At 40.1% G+C, this 21429-nt stretch overlaps 1 long non-coding RNA gene across 1 annotated transcript in view; it reads left to right on the top strand.

Moving 5' to 3' along the window:
* Window positions 1-21218, top strand: part of LOC144291931 (uncharacterized) — a 66366-nt gene extending 45148 nt beyond the window's left edge. Inside the window, exons 2-4 of the long non-coding RNA XR_013359475.1 lie at window positions 11428-11599; window positions 18371-18499; window positions 20869-21218. This is a non-coding gene — a long non-coding RNA (uncharacterized LOC144291931). The remainder of the gene's footprint in view (window positions 1-11427; window positions 11600-18370; window positions 18500-20868) is intronic.
* Window positions 21219-21429: the final 211 nt, after the last annotated feature.

Below are 21429 nucleotides of genomic sequence, written 5' to 3'. Positions count from 1 at the left end.
AACTCATATCTGTCAATAGTAACTCTGAACGTGAACGGGCTTAATGACCCCATCAAAAGGTGCAGGGTTTCAGAGTGGATAAAAAAGCAGGACCCATCTATTTTCTGTCTACAAGAGACTCATTTTAGACAGAAGGACACCTACAGCCTGAGAATAAAAGGTTGGAGAACCATTTACCATTCAAATGGGCCTCAAAAGAAAGCAGGGGTAGTCATCCTTATATCAAAACTAAAATTTACGCCGAAGACTGTAGTGAGAGATGAAGAGGGACCCTATATCATACTTAAAGGATCTATCCAACAAGAGGACTTAATAATATATATGCCCCGAATGTGGGAGCTGCCGAATATATATAAATCAATTAATAACCAAAGTTAAGACATACTTAGATAATAATACACTTATACTTGATGACTTCAATCTAGCACTTTCTACACTCTATAGGTCTTCTAAACACAACATCTCCAAAGAAACGAGAGATTTAAATGATACACTGGACCAGATGGATTTCACAGATATCTTCAGAACTTTACATCCAAACTCAACTGAATACACATTCTTCTCAAGTGCACATGGAACTTTCTCCAGAATAGACCACATACTAGGTCGCAAATTGGGTCTCAACTTATACCAAAAGATTGAGATTGTCCCCTAAGTATTCTCAGACCATAATGCCTGGAAATTAGAACTAAATGACAACAAGAAGTTTGGAAGGACTTCAAACATGTGGAGGTTAAGGACCATCCTGCTAAAAGATGAAAGGGTCAACCAGGAATTAAGGAAGAATTAAAGAGATTCATGGAAACTAATGAGAATGAAGATACAACCGTTCAAAATCTTTGGGATGCAGCAAAAGCAGTCCTGAGGAGGAAATACATCACAATACAAGCATCCATTCAAAAACTGGAAAGAACTCAAATACAAAAGCTAACCTTACATCTAAAGGGGCTAGAGAAAAAACAGTAAAGATCCTACACCCAGCGGAAGAAGAGAGTTAATGAGGATTCGAGCAGAACTCAATGAAATCGAGACCAGAAGAACTGTGGAACAGATCAACAAAACCAGGAGTTGGTTCTTTGAAAGAATTAATAAGGTAGATAAACCATTAGTCAGCCTTATTAAAAAGAAGAGAGAGAAGACTCAAATTAATAAAATCATGAATGAGAAAGGAGAGATCACTACCAACACCAAGGAAATACAAACGATTTTAAAAACATATTATGAGCAGCTATACGCCAATAAATTAGGCAACCTAGAAGAAATGGACGCATTTCTGGAAAGCCACAAATTACCAAAAGTGGAACAGGAAGAAACAGAAAACCTGAACAGGCCAATAACCAGGGAGGAAATTGAAGCAGTCATCAAAAACCTCCCAAGACACAAAAGTCCAGGGCCAGATGACTTCATGGGGAATTCTATCAAACATTTAAAGAAGAAACCATACCTATTCTCCTAAAGCTGTTTGGAAAGATAGAAAGAGATGGAGTACTTCCAAATTCGTTCTATGAGGCCAGCATCACCTTAATTCCAAAACCAGACAAAGACCCCACCAAAAAGGTGAATTATAGACCAATATCCCTGATGAACATGGATGCAAAAATTCTCAACAAGATACTAGCCAATAGGATCCAACAATACATTAAGAAAAGTATTCACCATGACCAAGTAGGAGTTTTTCCCGAGACATAAGGCTGGTTCAACACTCGTAAAAGAATCAATGTGATTCATCATATCGGCAAGAGAAAAACCAAGAAGTATAGGATCCTCTCAATAGATGCAGAGAAAGCATTTGACAAAGACAGCATCCATTCCTGATCAAAACTCTTCAAAGTGTAGGTATAGAGGCAACATTCCTCAACATCTTAAACGCCATCTACGAAAAGTCCACAGCAAATATCATTCTCAATGGGGAAGCACTGGGAGACTTTCCCCTAAGATCAGGAACAAGACAGGGATGTCCACTCTCACCACTGCTATTCAACCTAGTACTAGAAGTCCTAGCCTCAGCAATCAGACAACAAAAAGACATTAAAGGCAGTCAAATGGGCAAAAAAGAAGTCAAAATCTCCCTCTTCGCCGATGACATGATACTCTACATAGAAAACCCAAAAGCCTCCACCCCAAGATTGCTAGAACTCATACAGCAATTTGGCAGTGTGGCAGGATACAAAATCAATGCCCAGAAGTCAGTGGCATTTCTATACACTAACAATGACCTGAAGAAAGAGAAATTAAGGAGTCAATCCCATTTACAATTGCTCCCAAAGGATTAGGTACGTAGGAATAAACCTAACCAAAGAGGTAAAGGATCTTTACTCTAAAAACTATAGAACACTTCTGAAAGAAATTGAGGAAGACACAAAGAGATGGAAAAATATTCCATGCCAATGGATTGGCAGAATTAATGTTTTGAAAATATCAATGTTACCCAGGGCAATGTACACGTTTAATGCAATCCCTATCAAAATACCATGGACTTTCTTCAGAGAGTTAGAACAAATTATTTTAAGATTTTTGTGGAATCAGAAAAGACCCCGAATAGTCAGGATAATTTTAAAAAAGAAAACCATAGCTGGGGGCATCACAATGCCAGATTTCAGGTTGTACTACAAAGCTGTGGTCATCAAGACAGTGTGGTAATGGCACAAAAATAGACACCTAGATCAATGGAACAGAATAGAGAATCCAGAAGTGGACCCTCAACTTTATGGTCAACTAAGATTCGATAAAGGAGGAAAGACTATCCACTGGAAGAAAGACAGTCTCTTCAATAAATGGTTTTGGGAAAACTGGACATCCACATGCAGAAGAATGAAACTAGACCACTCTCTTGCGCCATACACAAAGATAAACTCAAAATGGATGAAAGATCTAAATGTGAGACAAGAGTCCATCAAAATCCTAGAGGAGAACACAGGCAACACCCTTTTTGAACTTAGCCACAGTAACTTCTTACAGGATAAATCCACGAAGACAAAAGAAACAAAAGCAAAAATGAACTATTGGGACTTCATCAAGATAAGAAGCTTTTGCACAGCAAAGGATACACTCAACAAAACTAAAAGACAACCTACAGAATGGGAGAGGATATATGTAAATGATGTATCAGATAAAGGGCTAGTTTCCAAGATTTATAAAGAACTTCTTAAACTCAACACCAAAGAAACAAACAATCCAATCATGAAATGGGCAAAAGACATGAAGAGAAATCTCACAGAGGAAGACATAGACATGGCCAACATGCACATGAGAAAATGCTCTGCATCACTTGCCATCAGGGAAATACAAATCAAAACCACAATGAGATCCCACCTCACACCAGTGAGAATGGGGAAAATTAACAAGGCAGGAAACCAAAAATGTTGGAGAGGATACGGAGAAAAGGGAACCCTCTTACACTTTGGTGGGAATATGAAATTGTGCTGTCACTCTGGAAAACTGTGTGGAGGTTCCTTAAAGAGTTAAAAATAGACCTGCCCTATGACCCATAAATTGCACTGTTGGGGATTTACCCCAAAGATACAGATGCAATAAAACGCCGGGACACCTGCACCCCGATGTTTCTAGCAGCAATGTCCACAATAGCCAAACTGTGGAAGGAGCCTCGGTGTCCATCGAAAGATGAATGGATAAAGAAGATGTGGTTTATGTATACAATGGAGTATTACTCAGCCATTAGAAACGACAAATACCCACCATTTGCTTTGACGTGGATGGAACTGGAGGGTATTATGCTGAGTGAAATGAGTCAATCGGAGAAGGACAAACAGTGTATGTTCTCTTTCATTTGGGGAATATAAATAATAGTGAAAGGGAATATAAGGGAAGGGAGAAGAAGTGTGTGGGAAATATCAGAAAGGGAGACAGAACATAAGGACTCCTAACTCTGGGAAATGAACTAGGGGTGGTGTAAGTGGAGGTAGGCAGGGGGTGGGGGTGAATGTGTGATTGGCACTGAGGGGGGCACTTGATGGGATGAGCACTGGGTGTTATTCTGTATGTTGGCAAATTGCACAGCAGTAAAAGTAAATTTATTATTAAAAAAAAGAATCACCTAAAATAAAATAACATGACAAAAGTTGGAAATAATAAATTAGAAAAATTGCAGCAGGGAAATATTAACAGAAATTAATGTAGTATAGTAATATAAGACAAATAAATGATTCAAATTCCTAAGTATGAAGTAGATCTCTCTACTCGCTTTGGGCAGGAGAGTATAAGGATTTGAGCAATGAGCCAGGTTGTAGCTCCCACAACTGCTAACAGACAGCAACTCATAGAAGCAACCAAGAAACATCATTCCCTACTCCAGGGTGAAAGTTATAATTGTCCAAGAAGAAATGAGAGTTAGCAATTTATGAATTGAAAGCATAGCTTCAAGACACAGCAAAGCCAGATAGAAACACCAGCTATAAACCATAATTATAAGGGATGACTGTATATTTCACATAGAAATAACAAGACAAAATAATGAAGCAGTTGGCAATTTAAAAAGTATAATAAGTTTTGTCATGTTTGTGTTTGTGTGAGAGAGTGGGAACACATTTGTATCCCATAAAAATGTACATTCTTTTCTAAATCAATAGGCCATTCACAAAATTGCACATGTTGTGAAACTAAACACTAAAAATCTCAGTTGCCAAAAATCAGAACTCATTCAGACCATCTTCTTTTACTACAATTCAACAAAATTAGAAATTAACTGCATTAAATGTGTGAAATATATCTAGTTTTGTGTTAAGGAAGATATCAAAACTAAAATTACAAACCAAACTTAGAGTATATCTCACACACACAAAAAATGTCTAGATATACCTGGAGAAGAACTCAGAAAAAATGATACAACCTTATCTGTATTTATAAGAAAATAAATACTGAAATAGGTCAGTTTAAGATTTAAGTCTTTATACATAGGCCAATGGAGCAGAATAGAGAGCCCAGAAATAAGTCCTCATATATACAATCAGTTAATCTTTAACAAGGGAGCCAAGAACACATGATAGGGAATGGATGTTTCATCATCTTCAATAATGATGTTGGGAAAGCTGGATATCCACATGCAAAGAAATTGGACCCTTATTTTATACCACACATGAAAATTAACCTAGGTATGAATTAAAGACTTAAATGTAATACCTGATGCTTACTTCTAGAAGAAAACATAGGGATTTTTTTTTTTTTGAATTTACTTGAAAAACACAAGCAGCCAAAGCAAAAATAAACAAGTGGGGCCATATCAAGCTAAAAGTCTTCTGCACAGGAAAGAAATGATCAATGAAATGAAAAGGCATCTATGGAATGGGAGAAAATATTTGCAAAATATATCTGATCAATGACTGATGTCCAAAATATATAAAGAACACATACAACTTAATAGCAAAAACAAAACAAAACAAAACACCCCCCCCAAAAAAAACAACAAAAACAAATAAATTGAAATGGACAAAGAATCTGAATATACATTTCTCCAAGAAAGACATCCAGATGGCCAACAGACGCAAGAAAAGATGTTCATCATCACTCATCATCAGGGAATTGAAAGTCAGAACCACAATGAGATAGCAGGTCATACCTATCAGAATGGCTAAAATCAACAACACAAGAAGTAAATGTTGGTGAGGATGAGAAAGGGGAACCCTCTTACACTGTTGGTGGGAATGTAGGCTGGTGCAGCCACTCTGGAAAACAGTATGGAGGTTCCTCAAAGAGTTAGAAACCAAGAGTCTAATTTCTGTGTATATATCCAAAGGTAATGAGATTGATATCTCCAGAAGATCTCAGCACTCCCATGTTCTTTGCAGCCAAGGCATGGGAAGAACCTAAGTGTCTATTGGTGGATGAATGCATAAAGTGATACAGTTTATAAATACAATGGAATATTATTCAACCTTAAAAAGGAAGCAAATCCTGTCATTGGCAACACGGATGGAACTGGAGAGCATTATGCTAAGTGAAATAAGCCAGGTACAGAAAGATAAATACTGCATGATCTCTCTTATATGTGGAATCTAAACTGTTGAACTCATAGAACCAGAGAGTAGAACAGTGGCACCTAGGGGTTGGGGGCTTGGGGAAATGGGGAATGTTAGTTAAAGGGAACAAAAATAATTGCAACATTATAATGCATGTATAAGGCTCAATCAACTGATTATTGAATAGAATAGTAAATTTTACTATAGATGCAAAGATTTGTGGTAATCTATAATTGTATCTGCGATTAAAGTAGCACCTCATATCAGTGGGGAAATATGGCATTTTAACAAACACTACTGGAACAATTGACTAAATATTTGGAAACATAAAATAAGACATCTGGCTCGTGCCATGCAATAAAGAAATCAGTTGTAATAAAGAGCTGTTTTAAAAAATACATGTTAGGGGAAAAATTAAGAGACTATATAAAATGTTTTGGGGAGCAACACATAATCTAAATATCTTCTATAAAACATTTACAGATAATTTATAAGAATAACTTCTAGAAGAGAAAAAAGACCATTAATAAATTGACAAATGACAAGCTTCTGGGGAAACAATATTTAGCAGGTTAGAGATTACTATTTATAAAAATATAAAGAACTTCTAATAACAAATAAGGAAAATGCAAATAATTGAAAAGTGGCAAAGTATACTAACGGGAAATTCACAGATGAAGAACAACATATAAAAAGCCCGACCTCCAGGGGAATGTATATTTAAACTGTAACAAAGACTAATAATACCCACTGTTGGCAAGAATGTGGGGAAACAGACATTATTGTATGCAGATTGGTGAAGCTTCTGGGGAATGAAGTTGTCAGTCTGTTCAAATATAAATGCATATACCCTTTGATGAAGAAATTTCACTTCTAGGACTCTAGGCTTAAAAAAGGCTTTAATATGCATATAAAAATACATGCACAAAGATGCTTATTCTAGCATTTTTTATAATGGAAAATTTGAAGCTATAAACATCTGCTCTAGTGTATGATGCAGACATTAAACAGAATGACGTAGACCTATGTGGACTAACAATATTTCTGAAATATTATTAAACAAGAAAAGGAAAAGTGCATTATATAATTCTGTTCTTTTAAAATTTTATAATGACATTTAAAATGATAAATCCTCATACAAAGAGGTGTGTGTGTGCACAGTACAGTGCCTGGGAGTTTCATCCTGCCTAGCTGGCAGGGATGAGCCCTCTATGGGAATGTATCTGTGCCAGAGCTTTTGTGAAGCTAGTATGAACTAACCCTTGAGGAGCACCAACAACTGGAGCCCATTAGTATTGCATAAGACAAGTTCTTCCTGAGGTTGCAGGTGAGCTCAAAGTGCAGCATGTTATTAAGCTGCACACTTCAACTCATTGACTTTGAGCTCTGACACATCATCTTAGAAAGCCTCCTGTAAATTGCTTCTACCCAGCATCTAGGGGCCCAGGTATGGAGGCTGTGGGGTATGAGGACACGGGCTGGTCTTTCACTGGAAAAGTCCCAGGAAGTTGGGGAATGAAGATGCAGGTTTCCCAGCCCTGTCACCTTTGCTGGGGCAAGTTATTAATGTGTAAGCTGTTCAACCATGTTGTATTAATTGTGTCTCCAGCCAGTGCCCAACATGACATGATTAGCAGAGAGCATAGTTATTCATCAGTGAGTTGTCACGGCTTAATTGTCCTTTAAGTGCATCAGAATGTAGCAGAGGTTGAAGAAGGCAGGGAGAGCTCCCCTTAGCTTCCCAGAGAACAAGCACATGGAGACGCTGAGAAAACGAAGTAGTTTCCAAGCAAATAGTGAATCCCAAATGAGGCTGTATTAGCATCCTAAAAGGATATTTTAAAATGGAGCAAGCAAGCCTAGCTAAGAGAGTCGCTTTTTAAAATAGGATCAGGAGGTCATAAGGGAGGGGGAATTTATGCAAGTCTTCATAGGATAAATCATGGATTTCTTAAAAAAATTTTTGCTGGCTGCCAGTCCTGAGCCTGGACTTAACTTCTTAATCACCATGACACCTGAAGTATGAGTATTCTTTGCTAGGAAAGGAGACAATCCCTTATTTGCATATTAATCCAACCAATCCCACTTAATCTAGTTTCAATCCCTATTGTACATAGAAGACCTAAATGAGAACTGCACTCATGACCTTTCCCCTTTACTCTGCCCCCTCTTTGTCTTCTTTGGAACGTAATCTGGCTTTCTACCTGTATCTGTGTCTCCTGAATTGCAATTCTAATTGCCCAAATAAATGCCTCTTTGTAAAATTTTCAGGGAATTCCTTCTTGGTTGACAGCGAACATTGCTCTTTCCATCTTTGCCATGTCCTTCCTCTTAACCCTGGCATCTGTTTATTAATGATCATAATAGCTACCATCAGTTGAGGGCTAACCATATGCCAGACAATTTAGGAACAGCATCTCATTTGAATTTTGGAATAAATCTGTGAAGTGATTATTGTGTTATTATGCCCATTTTACAGATGATTGATATTGAAGTTCAGAAAAGTTACGTGACTAATCCTGGGTTCTGTGGCAGGTAAGTAGTAAAACTGGGAATAAGACTTAGTGCAAAACTCCGTGTGTGCATGTGTGTGTGTGTGTGTGTGTGTGTGTTTGGGAATGTGCTGACATAGTGTCCTGAATCTGAAATTCTTTCTGTCTTATAAGACCCCGTTTATGTCTGACTGCCAGACATGTCAGGATGCTTCAGACAACCTGTCCCTGATATCTGTATCCATAGGGAGTGACCTTTATTATCTAAAGTTGTGCAGTTTAGTAGAATTCACTTTTACCCAGTTTCCCCTCAGTCTGTTGACACATGGGTTCAGAGCAGTTATTATCATCCCAATTATTCAGGGATGGAAATATCCATATTGACCCCTTGAAATGGCAATCCCAGCTGGAGACTTGTCCCTGCTTCACCTAAGATCTCTGATGCACGCAGCTTCATAACCAGCCACCAAGAGACTGCGTCCCCTTATCTGCATTAGGATTTTCCCTGGCTTTCTTCATTTGAAGCTAAAATTTCCCTGAAAACTTTGGATCGTTTTTCTTTGCCTGGGGTCACTGTTTCTGGAAATGTATCAACTCTAATCATTTTCCTGGACCAAAGAAACTGGTAGCTTCGAGCATATCTTTTTAAAATAAAAATCTCTGCACTTCCTGTTTCTAGGTAAATGCGTGAGGGAGGCACTGGGACTCCCTTTCAGTATGAGGAGACTTTACTAGAAGAAAGATGTAGGGACTAACACTGGCTGGCTGGTTGGTTTCAAAGGAAAAACTGAACAGAAACAGCCTGGACACAATATGCTGAAACCACCTCCTTATTGCTCCCTGTGTTTATGAATTTTCCCATGTGACCTTTCTAGTTTTCACCATTTGTTCTCTGGTTTTAGGTGTTGCCTGGGCCTACCTATCCTTTCTTTGTTCATACTAGTGTGCTGGGATTTTCTTTTAGTTGTCTCATGAATACAGCCCATTTTTGATAGTTTTAGCTGTGGCTGTTATCCCTGTGAGCCAGTGTGGCTGGGCATTATATTTATGAATAACATTTTATTGCACTTGGAACTTTCTCTCCACTCCACCATGTCTTAGCTCTGGATGCTGCTGTGGAGCAGCCTGGGACCAATCTGACTGATCCACGCCCCGGCCCTGGACATTTTTCTCCTTTGTTTCAGATACCTGAAAGCTTCAAACGAGCCTTTGTTCTTGGTGTTTATTGACTTAGCCAGGAAATATTTCAACAACATTCATTCTGTAATTAATGTTTCTTGGAATTTGGTTCACCTTTTAGATTGGTTTCAGTCCATGTTTGTTCATGAAAATTTTCTTCCATTATATTTTTAAAAAGAAATCCTGTACCTTTTGTGGGGTTTCCACTTCAGGCCAATTCGTCATGTCTTGTCTCTCCTTTGTGTGCCCTCTATTTTTGTTATCCTTTCCCTGATTGGTTTAGTGTGCAGTTCACCTCAAACCCACCTTCCTCTGTGGCCATAACTGACTGTCCAACTTATTCTTGCCATTTCTGTTAATTTGGTAGTTTTGTTAATAATGTTGCTTTGGTACTCAGTTTTTAAAAAGTTCTCTTTAAAGCCTTCTCTGCATTTCAATCTTATCTTTTAATTCATTCATATTTTTATGTAGTCTTTTTCTGGTGTGAAGGACTCACAGGGATATCTCTCTGTCTTCGGGCTTTATTTCCATTCAGACTACTTTCTTCATCTGTCCTTTGCATGCCACGTGCTTTCCTCCCTTTTCATAACTTCTGAAGTATGTTTGTCTAGTTGCCATGTCATTTTTGCCTCTCTGCTTCACCCTTAACTCCATTTGCTCTAATATTAGTGGGCAAAGTTTCCTTGACAGTCTTTCTGCCTTTTTCGACATGAACTGCCTTCCTCTCAGAGTCTCAGTTCCAGGGCTGAATTGTGCATCATATGCTTTTGGTCTTTTGCCCTGTTCCAGTGGTGCCATACTCAAGGGCATTCAGCAGGCAGCCCTCAGTTAAAGGGAACCTCAGAGTTCTTCCTGCTGCTGTGAAAGCCAAAAGGGAGACAGGTGGGCTTCCTTCCCCTATCTGGGGTTGAACCTTATATTTTCCATGTTGGCTTAGAACATGCTGGAAATCAATAACCTTCTTTCCAAATTTGGGGGCCTTGGGAGAACTCTTGGAAGTTTTTTTTTTTTAACTTCTTTGTCCAACTTGGCCTCTGGTTGTAGGGAAGAGTAAGTGCCTTGCAGAGCCAAAAGCCTTTTTTTTTTTTTTTTTAACCTGGCTTCTCTTTTCCAAACTGTAGAATGATGTACCCTTTTCCTTGTTTGAAAGTGGTAAATTTTTGCTGACTTCTGCCCTTTTGTTGGAGAGAAGATCTGTGATCTGGCTTCCGTCTCCCATCCTCATCCCATTTTATTTGACATCAAAGCCTGCATCAGTCAGAACAGGCCACACACAGTGTATATTTAGAAGTACCCACTATCTTCCAGGACTGTATCCTCTTGTATTAACATATCAGTTGGAGCCATGCTCCCCACACAGGTGAGGAACTGTATTTTTCTCTTGCAAGATAAGGGACACACCGTCTTCATTTTGCACTGTAAAAAAACCGCAGTAAGGAAATTAAATTCCACAAGTGGAGGAGACATGTTGAGGTCACTTTTGATCACATGAAAATGCAGCATGAGGGACTATTTAAAGGCAGAGGCCTGGGCTCAGAACTCCTTCAGCTCAGCTGGAAAGGAGCTGCATCCTCTGTCCCTCATCCCAGGGGACCAGAAGACAGGAGGATTATCAGGCTCCAAACAGCCACAGTCCACTGTGTGGGGCATGGTGAAAAGGACTGTTTGTGAGGGTGCGCTTTTTGTCCACAGTATAAACTGCTAAATTATAAGAAAAATATTGTGATGGCGAAATAGAAATTTACTAGAAATACATATTTTTTATGTTTTTATTTAAATTCCAGTTAACAGAAGCTGTCCTCAAGATGGCTGAAGAGTAGGGTCCCCAAGTCACCTGTCCCCACCAAATTACCTAGATAACCTTCAAATCATCCTGAAAATCTACGAATTCGGCCTGAGATTTAAAGAGAGAACAGCTGGAATGCTACAGTGAGAAGAGTTCACGCTTCTATCAAGGTAGGAAGACGGGGAGAAAGAAATAAAGACACAAAAGGCCTCCAAGGGGGAGGGGCCCCGCGAGGAGCCGGGCTGAGGCCGGGGCGAGTGTCCCCAGGACAGGAGAGCCCCGTCCTGGAGACGCAGGAGCTGCACCAACCTTCCCGGGGGGGAAAGGGGCTCGCGGGGAGGTGGAGCAGGACCCAGGAGGGCGGGGATGCCCTCGGGCTCCCGGGGACACTAAGAGGCACCTGCTCGCCCAGGAGAGTGCGCCGAGCTCCCTAAGGGCTGCAGCGCGCACGGGGGACCCGGAGCAGCTGGGGGGGGGGGTGGGGGGGGGGCTCGGGGGCGGCTCCGCGGAGGGGGCTGGGGGGCGGGAGCAGCTCGGGTGGGCTCGGGGGGGGCTCCGCGGAGGGGGCTGCGGGGCGGGAGAGAATCCAACAGCAATCAGACAACAAAAAGACATTAAAGGCATTCAAATGGGCAAAGAAGAAGTCAAACTCTCCCTCTTAGATACTCTACATAGAAAACCCAAAAGCCTCCACCCCAAGATTGCTAGAACTCATACAGCAATTTGGTAGCGTGGCAGGATACAAAACCAATGCCCAGAAGTCAGTGGCATTTCTATACACTAACAATGAGACTGAAGAAAGAGAAATTAAGGAGTCAATCCCATTTACAATTGCACCCAAAAGCACAGGATACCTAGGAATAAACCTAACCAAAGACGTAAAGGATCTATAACCTAAAAACTGTAGAACACTTCTGAAAGAAATTGAGGAAGACACAAAGAGATGAAAAAATATTCCATGCTCATGGATTGGAAGAATTAATGTTGTGAAAATGTCAATGTTACCCAGGGCAATTTACACGTTTAATGCAATCCCTATTAAAATACTATGGACTTTCTTCGGAGAGTTAGAACAAATTATTTTAAGATTTGTGTGGAATCAGAAAAGACCCCGAATAGCCAGGGGAATTTTAAAAAAGAAAACCATATCTGGGGGCATCACAATGCCAGATTTCAGGTTGTACTACAAAGCTGTGGTCATCAAGACCATGTGGTACTGGCACAAAAACAGACACATAGATCAATGGAACAGAATAGAGAACCCAGAAGTGGACCTTCAACTTTATGGTCAACTAATATTCAACAAAGGAGGAAACACTATCCACTGTATAAAACACAGTCTCTTCAATAGATGGTGCTGGGAAAATTGGACATCCACATGCAGAAGAATGAAACTAGACCACTCTCTTGCACCAGACACAAAGATAAACTCAAAATGGATGAAAGATCTAAATGTGAGACAAGATTCCATCAAAATCCTAGAGGAGAACACAGGCAACACCCTTTTTGAACTCGGCCACAGTAACTTCTTGTAAGATACATCCACGAAGGCAAAAGAAACAAAAGCAAAAATGAACTATTGGGACTTCATCAAGATAAGAAGCTTTTGCGCAGCAAAGGATACAGTCATCAAAACTAAAAGACAACCTACAGAATGGGAGAAGATATTTGCAAATGACGTATCAGATAAAGGGCTAGTTTCCAAGGTCTATACAGGACTTATTAAACTCAACAGCAAAGAAACAAACCAATCATGAAATGGGCAAAAGACATGAAGAGAAATTTCACAGAGGAAGACATAGACATGGCCAACATGCACATGAGAAAATGCTCTGTATCACTTGCCATCAGAGAAATACAAATCAAAACCACGATGAGATACCACCTTATACCAGTGAGAATGGGGAAAATTAACAAGGCAGGACCCACAAATGTTGGAGAGGATGTGGAGAAAAGGGAACCCTCCTACACTATTGGTGGGAATGTGAACTGGTGCAGCCACTCTGGAAAACTGTGTGGAGGTTCCTCAAAGAGTTAAAAATAGACCTGCCCTACGATCCAGAAATTGCACTGCTGGGGATTTACCCCAAAGATGCAGATGCAATGAAACGCCGGGACACCTGCACCCCGATGTTTCTAGCAGCAATGTCCACAATAGCCAAACTGTGGAAGGAGCCTCGGTGTCCATCGAAAGATGAATGGATAAAGAAGATGTGGTCTATGTATACAATAGAATATTCCTCAGCCATTAGAAATGACAAATACCCACCATTTGCTTCGACGTGGATGGAACTGGAGGGTATTATGCTGAGTGAAGTAAGTCAGTCGGAGAAGGACAAACATCATATGGCCTTATTCATTTGGGGAATATAAATAATAGTGAAAGGGAATATAAGGGAAGGGAGAAGAAATGTGTGGGAAATATCAGAAAGGGAGACAGAACATAAAGACTCCTAACTCGGGGAAATGAACTAGGGGTGGTGGAAAGGGAGGAGGGCGGGGGGTGGGGGTGAATGGGTGACAGGCACTGAGGGGGGCACTTGACGGGATGAGCACTGGGTGTTATTCTGTATGTTGGTAAATTCAACACCAATAAAAAATAAATTTATTATAAAAATAAATGAAAGACATCACCAAGAGCCAAACAAAATCAATCAAGAGATCCACATGGAGATATATTTTAATGAAACAACTGGATCAAGCTGGGGAAGGATTGCCCACAAAGGGGAGATGCAGCAGTGATACTAACACTGCATGTACCTAGGTGGGTCTCATGACTGCTTGGGAAGTGTCTGCAGCTATCAGAATTGTGTAGCACCCTTGTTAAAGATTGAGGGCCCTGCCCCAGACCTACTGAAGTAGATTTGCCAGTGGTGCAGGGATCTCATTTCCTTACAAACTTTGCAAGAAATTCTAAAGTGCAGCTGGGCTTGGGAACAATTCTGGATGCCATCAGGTAGAGGGCAAATAAGCTGACCAGCTACACAACCACTAACCACTAACCAAAGCTTTCTTATACACTAAGAAAAACCAGTTAGCAAGTAAAATGGGAAACAAGGCCCATTCAGGAAGAATATTCCAGAAATGATCTTGGCCAGTAATGTACAAAACCTGTGTGATCCAAGCAGGTGCATAAATGTCAGACAGTGACACATAGTGAGTTTTAGCTTGAGAAAATTTAAACTTGTTTTTCAGATGGAATGGATATAAGAATTAACTATGTTCAGTGTAGGTAACTGATAATGACAAGGCTCTCAGGAATACATGATGATAGTGTTATTAGTCCCTTTTCTCTTGGATAAGAAGAGACTTGGCAAGAGTGGTAAGGGACAAACTTATTTCAAGCCTGGGGTAGAAGGAAGCTCAGAGTCTCTGACTAAGCCACTAGGACCAGTGGAACCAGCAATGGACAAAAAGCCCATAGTCCTAAGCTCCTATCCTGATTCTCCCACTAACCAGAGACTTGGGGGAAAAAATCTGGGCATCTCTCACTTGCTGTTAGACTTTTTAATAATGCATCATTTTTCTATTATACAATCAATAAAAAATCAAACTAAAAACAAACAAACAAAACACTCCTGAAAAATACCAAATGTCACTGTATGCCTGCCATTCATGTTCAAAGTCATGTATGTTTTCTCAGTAATTCCTGCAGTTCTGGGTGTAGCTCCTGTAGGAAGTCACCCATAGTGACACTGCTTGACAACTGTCTTTTACACTTACCAATGAACTGTGAACCTCTGCATATCAATAACCTGCTTCAACAGGATTTGTAGGGCCTCGTTTGTGGTTGCTTTGCTATTTATCTGACTGCTTTCCTATTTTTGGATATTTTGGTTGTTTCATTTTTTCACTATTAAAAATGACTTTGCAGTAAATGTTCTTGTACTTAGAAATTTGCTGCTTTTCCAATTTTTTCTTTCTATGAGAAATACTAAGAAGTTGAATTGGTGGTATAGGGTAAGCTTATTTTTAATAATACACTAATAAGATTACACTAATAATATGCTAGCAGTACACAAATGCTCAATGCCCGTCTGTTCTAGAGCCTGGGCAATATTGGGTTGGGGAGGGAGAAATGCATCCCTCTTAGGTATCCCCATGAACAAGTTCTATCTAAGCAGCTTTTAGGTCTTTCTGAGACTCCCCACCCCAGGCTGTTACTGTGCTGGGGGCCAGCTAGAATTGCCTTGTAACAGGCCTGTACCTGTCTTTCTAGGACCTCAAAACTCATGGTCAAATCCTTCTGGGAAGGTGTAGGAACCTGGCTGCCCCAGTCTGCCAACCCATAGCTCCCTCTTGACTTCCCGAGTACCCTATCTTATGTTACCAGGCAACCCCTCAAGCCTAGGCCAACCCAGGGAGAAGTGTGGTAAACCCACAGGCTTATGCCCCCCAACCTGGGGAAGGGAGGCAGGCATTCTTTCTGCTTTGTGCCAGGTGAGGTCACCCTTTCCTGGAGTAAGGGCACCAGAGCTCCTCTGTAAGTCATCAGAGGGCAGGGAATGTTCCCCAAGAAGTTTTGAAGTGAGGCAGATTACTGGTGACTTTGAACCCCACCCTCTCAGGGCAGAGCTTCTCTGGGGGTGTTAGCCATCAGGGTCCTTTGTTGGGGAGACTTGGAATTACTCAGCACACTTAGGGGAGCAGAGGATGAGGTATATGCTTTCCTAGTGTGCAGGGCACTAAGGGAAGGGAGGGGGGTCTATGCCATCCAGGCAGGTGAAGAGTATAATGTGGGAGCTGTACAGAAAAGGGTGTAGTAAAAGGCAAGGGGGAAAGAAGGGGACAGGGGCTTGAGCTCACCTTGAGAAGAATGGGGACGTCAGGACATGAGGAAGGGAGAGGGGTATGCATCATGTTCCCTGAGGTCCCACAGTGGCAGGGAATGGTTTGACAAGGAGCAGAGGCCAGCCACAGGGCTGGTGAGGGTTTTTCTAGAAAAAACCATTGACCATGGCACAGGGATCCTGAGAGACTGCTTCATGGGTCTGCTGTGGCAGTGTTGGCAGGATGGCTGGGTAGTTTTCAAATGTTGACAGAGCCAGATAGGAAGATGCCTGGTTTCCCCAGCCAGGGTCTCTTAGGCATGACTAGTGCACGGTTTTTTCCTCATCTGATAATCTACTAAAACACAAAAGTGTCTGTCTGTCTTCCTCTGGAAGATGCTAGAATGTTTTACATGCTATTCCATCCAGCTCCCATGGCCCTCAGATCCTTGAAAGCCCCTGGCTTCTGCAACCTGTTTGTGCTCCATGGTTTGATAATATAGGCACCCTCCCCCCACTCCCTGCAGGTCCTCTAAGGCAGTCAGTTACAAACATGCTTAGTCCTGGAAGGTGAGACATCTTTTCTCCAAAGGAGCTCTTAGCATAGATTCCCAAGATAGAGCTGCTCCTGTCTGCCACAGGGAAATTCTCCAGGCTGGCAGCAGCAGAGCCAACACGTTTCAGGAAAAATGCTCTAGTGAACTCTTCAGAATGCCTTTTCATAAGCCTTCAGAATGTTAATACTCCAGCACCAAAGAGAACATCTGGCAACCCCAAATTTCCTATTGCCTTCTTAGCATTTCCATTCCTACTGGGGAAGTGATGCAGAGCAGTGAACTTGGCACTAAGGATGTGAACCAGACACATAGCATACCCAACACACCTGTGTCAGTGCACTCACATCTGCAGGTGTGTGCCCTTGGTGTTCTCTGTTCCCCATAGAATTCTCCATCCCTCATGGCCTCTTCTCAATTGCATGATAGATGATTTCCCTTAAGGCTGTGGGTGGATCATCCCATACATACTGCAGGAAAAGGCTGCCCACTAATGAGTCAGTTGAGATGGGAGCACTGATTTATGTGAATGTGGGTAGGTTGAAGGGGCTCAGGGCATAATTGAGATCCTGCAACTCAACCCAAGCCCTGGCCTGTCAGCCACTTGAGGCTCTAGGGGAAGCACACTCCTGTTCTACTCTCACCAGATTGCATCTCTTCTCTCCAAAAATATACATGAATATCTTTGTTCCTTCCGATTCAGCTGCCTGACTCATTCATTCACTCAACAATTACTAACTGAGTGTCAAAAGTTTCAACCTTGTTCTATAGACTGTGGGGAGTGAGCAGAGAGAAAAAAAGACAAAAATCTCTCCCCTCATGGGACATATCTTCAATGGGTGAGAGATAATAACACAAGATAAACAAGTAGGAGTTATTATGTTTTAACATAAGCGCCAAGTAGGGAACTGGAAAAGGGGCTTTTGAGCTGTCCTCTTGTCCCCTTTATCCATCTCTAAGCCAATCCACTCTTCAAGGCTAGGCCACTCCTATCCTCACCCCACAGCTGTTGAAGATCCCTCTGAAGGCTCTTTAGGAACATGTTCTTCAGGGTTTCATGTCTGCCCAATTGATGCCAGAAGATGTTACATTCCTCAAGGGCTATGGCCCATTAATTATGTATGTCCATAAAGAATCAAAGAGCATGTGCCCAGTGGACCTCAGTGGGAGCTTATGGCTGACTGTGTGATGACCAGTGTCAATCTGTGTACAAGTCCCAGGGTCCTAGCCCATGAAGTCTGCGTGGATGCTCCATTCCATGAGCAGTAGGAGCCTGGAAGGAAGAACACTGAAAGGGAAACTTGTCTATCAGGGAATGCACTTGGGCATGCTTTCATATTTCATTATCACTCTCTATGATTAAATAGGGACTACCTACATTTTCAGAAACTCAGAGAGGGTAAGAGGGATGAGCCCAAGTTTGTAAAACTATTCAGCAAAAATCCGAGATTTGAAGGTCAACCCATCTGATCTCATTCTTCAGGTCTAAAAAAATGAAGGTAGCTCTGAAACCAAATTACCTATGTGCCAGTTCTGTCTGGATCCAACCTGTTCTAGCAAAATTGGAGCAAATTTTATATATTAAAGCCAGAAACAATTGCTGTATGACTTCCAATAGGACTAATAAACGAACAACAACAACATCAAAGAAGACATGAGAAGACGGACAGGCGGGATCACGCTGAAGATGGCTGGATGTATTGAGATCTGCAGTGGAGCTCCAATTATGCCAAAACAGAGCTAGCAGGTAAAGGGCAATTAGATGTATACTTTCTCACCCTCCAAGGCAAAATTGGGCCCATTAAAGAGGACACTTAGGAAGAGGTTCTCCTTTCAACCCCCATTACCATTACTGGGTGGAATGATGCAGAGGGGTGGGTGGCTTCCAGCACTGTTCAGAGAAAGGAGAGCCTTCTGATTACACTGCAGGATGAGATGAGAATACCATGGGTGTGAACAGCTACAATCTTTTTGAAAAACATTTTGGTGGCACATATCACTTTAGTAGGAATTTATCCTTAAACTCTCATTAGGAATCTGGGCAAAGATACCACATAAAGGTGTTTCTAAAATATGTAAAATAGGGAAAAATGGAAGCAAGCCAACTGTCCATTGTCCAGGGGGTGGTGAGATACAACCATAAGCAGCATATTATTAAGATATGGCAATTATGTGTACAAAGAGTTTTTAGTCACAGGGAAATATTTATATTGTGAAATGAAAAAAGAGCAGGGAACACAGCTGAGTCACTTCCTCAGTGAGGCCTTCCCTGACCTCTCAGACTAGGTCATAATTCCCATACTGCTCTCTCTTAGCTCATATCAAAATTTTAGTGCTATTTTATTAATTATGTGCACAATTGTGTTTGCATGCATTAGAATGAAAGCTTGTAAGGATAGTAACCATGTTTGTTGTGCTCATTCATTAATTCTCAGGACCAAAAATAATGCTTGGCACATGGCAGCCATTCAATAAACATATATTGAATCATAAGGAATCATGTAATATGTAAATTTTTATGTCTAACTTCTTGCATTTAGCATGTTTTCATGATTCCTCCATGTTATAGCAGGTATCAGTACTTCACTTTTCATTGCTGAATAATATTCTGTTATGTGGATATGCCATTTTGTTTGTCTATTCATCACTAGCTGGATATTTAGGTTGTTTCCACTTTTTGGCAACTATAAATAATGCTTCTATAACCATTTTTATACAGGTATTTTGTGGATGTATGTTTTTATTTCTCTTGAACATATATCTAGGAATAGAATTGCTGAGTAACCCGGCAATTTGAGGAATTGCCAAAATGTTTTCAAAGTTGCTTCACCATTCAACATCCCCACCAGCACTGTGTGAGACTTGCAGTTTTTCTGCATCCTCACCAACATTTACTGTTGTCTTTTTAATTTTAGCTACCTAGTGGATATGAAGTGGCATTTCAGTGTGGTTTTGATTTGCTTTCCATAATAAATAATAATGTTGAACATCTTTTCATGTAATTATTGTGTATCTATTTTAGAGAAATATCCAGTCAAATATTTTTCCTTTTTAATTGGATTATCAGGGACACCTGGGTGGCTCAGTGGTTGAGAGTCTGCCTTAGGCTCAAGGCATGATGCCCGGTCCTAGGATTGAGTCCCACATTGGGCTCCCTGCAAGGAGTCTGCTTCTCCCTCTACCTAGGTCTCTGCCTCTCTGTCTGTGTCTCTCAAGAATAAATAAATAAATAAATAAATAAATAAATAAATAAATAAATAAATAAAATCTTTAAAAAATAAAATAAATTGGATTATCTTTTTCATTGTTTAATTAATTATGAGTTTTTTTACATATTCCGTATGCAGGTTTCTTATTAGATATATGATTTGCAAGCATTTTCCCCCATTCTACGGATTATCTTTTCCTTTTCCTGATATTTTTTTTTTTCCCTGATATTCTTTGAAGCCTAAAAATGTTAATTTTTGGGCAAGTCCAACTTATATGCCTTTCTTTTTTTGCTTGTATTATTGATATTTTATGTAAGTAATGATTGCCTAATTTAAGGTAATTAGTAATTAATTACCTTGTTTCCTTCTACGGAGTTTTATAGTTTTAGCTCTTACCTTTAGGTCTATGACCCATTTTTTAAAATTAATTTTAGTATATGGTGTGAGGATATCCAGTTGTCCCAGCACAATTTGTTGAAGAGAATATTCTTTCCCTATTTAACGGTTTTGACCCCCTTGGCAAAATCAATTGACTGTAAGTATGATGGTTTATTTCTGGACTTTCAACTCTATTCCATTAATCCCTATGTTCTTCCTTATTATTGTACTGCACTGTCCTAATTATTGTAGTTCTGCAGCAAGTTTTGAAATCAGGAAAAATAACTCATCCAGCTGTGTTCTTCCTTAAGATTGTTTTGGCTAGTCTGGGTTCCTTCCATTTCCATATAAATTTTAGGATCAGTTTGTCAAGTCTTGTAGAAAAGTGAGGTGAGAGATTGAGGGGAAGGACACTGCATCTATAGATCACTTTAAAGAGTATTGCCATCTCAACAATATTAAGTATTCTAATTCATGAATGGGGGATATCTTTCCATTTATTTATATTTTCTTTAATTCCTTTCACCAGGGACACCTGGGTGGCTCAGTGGTTGAATGTCTGCCTTCAGCTTGGGGTGTGATCCCGGAGTCCTGGAATCGAGTTCCGCATCTGGCTCTTTGCGTTGAGTCTGCTTCTGCCTCTGCCTGTGTCTCTGCTTCTCTCTCTGTCTGTCATGAATAAATAAATAAAATCTTAAAAAAATAATTCCTTTCAACAATGATTTGTAGTTTTAATGATGTCTTGTACTTCTATTAACTTTCTTAAGTATTTATTGTCTTTGATGTTATTGTCAATGTAATTATTTTCTTAATTTCATCTTCAGATTGTTTTTTGGTATGTGTAGAAATGCAGTAGATTTCTGTATATTGATCTTATAGTCTGCCATATTAAAAAACTCATTTATTACTTCTAATAGTTTTTTATTCTTTCCAGTTTTCTAAATAAAATTATCATCTGCAAATAAAAGTAGTTTTACTTCTTTCTTTCTAATATCTATGGTTTTTATTTCCTTTTCTTGCTTAATTGCTACTAGGTCATGGTGTATAATCCTTTTTATATTTTTGTATTTGATTTAATAATATTTTGTTG

This window comes from Canis aureus, chromosome 20 (assembly GCF_053574225.1).
Source record: "Canis aureus isolate CA01 chromosome 20, VMU_Caureus_v.1.0, whole genome shotgun sequence".
In the NCBI taxonomy this organism is placed as follows: Eukaryota; Metazoa; Chordata; class Mammalia; order Carnivora; family Canidae; genus Canis; species Canis aureus.
The sequence above is the reverse complement of the archived record's forward strand: the minus strand, read 5'-3'. Positions and strand labels throughout refer to the sequence as shown.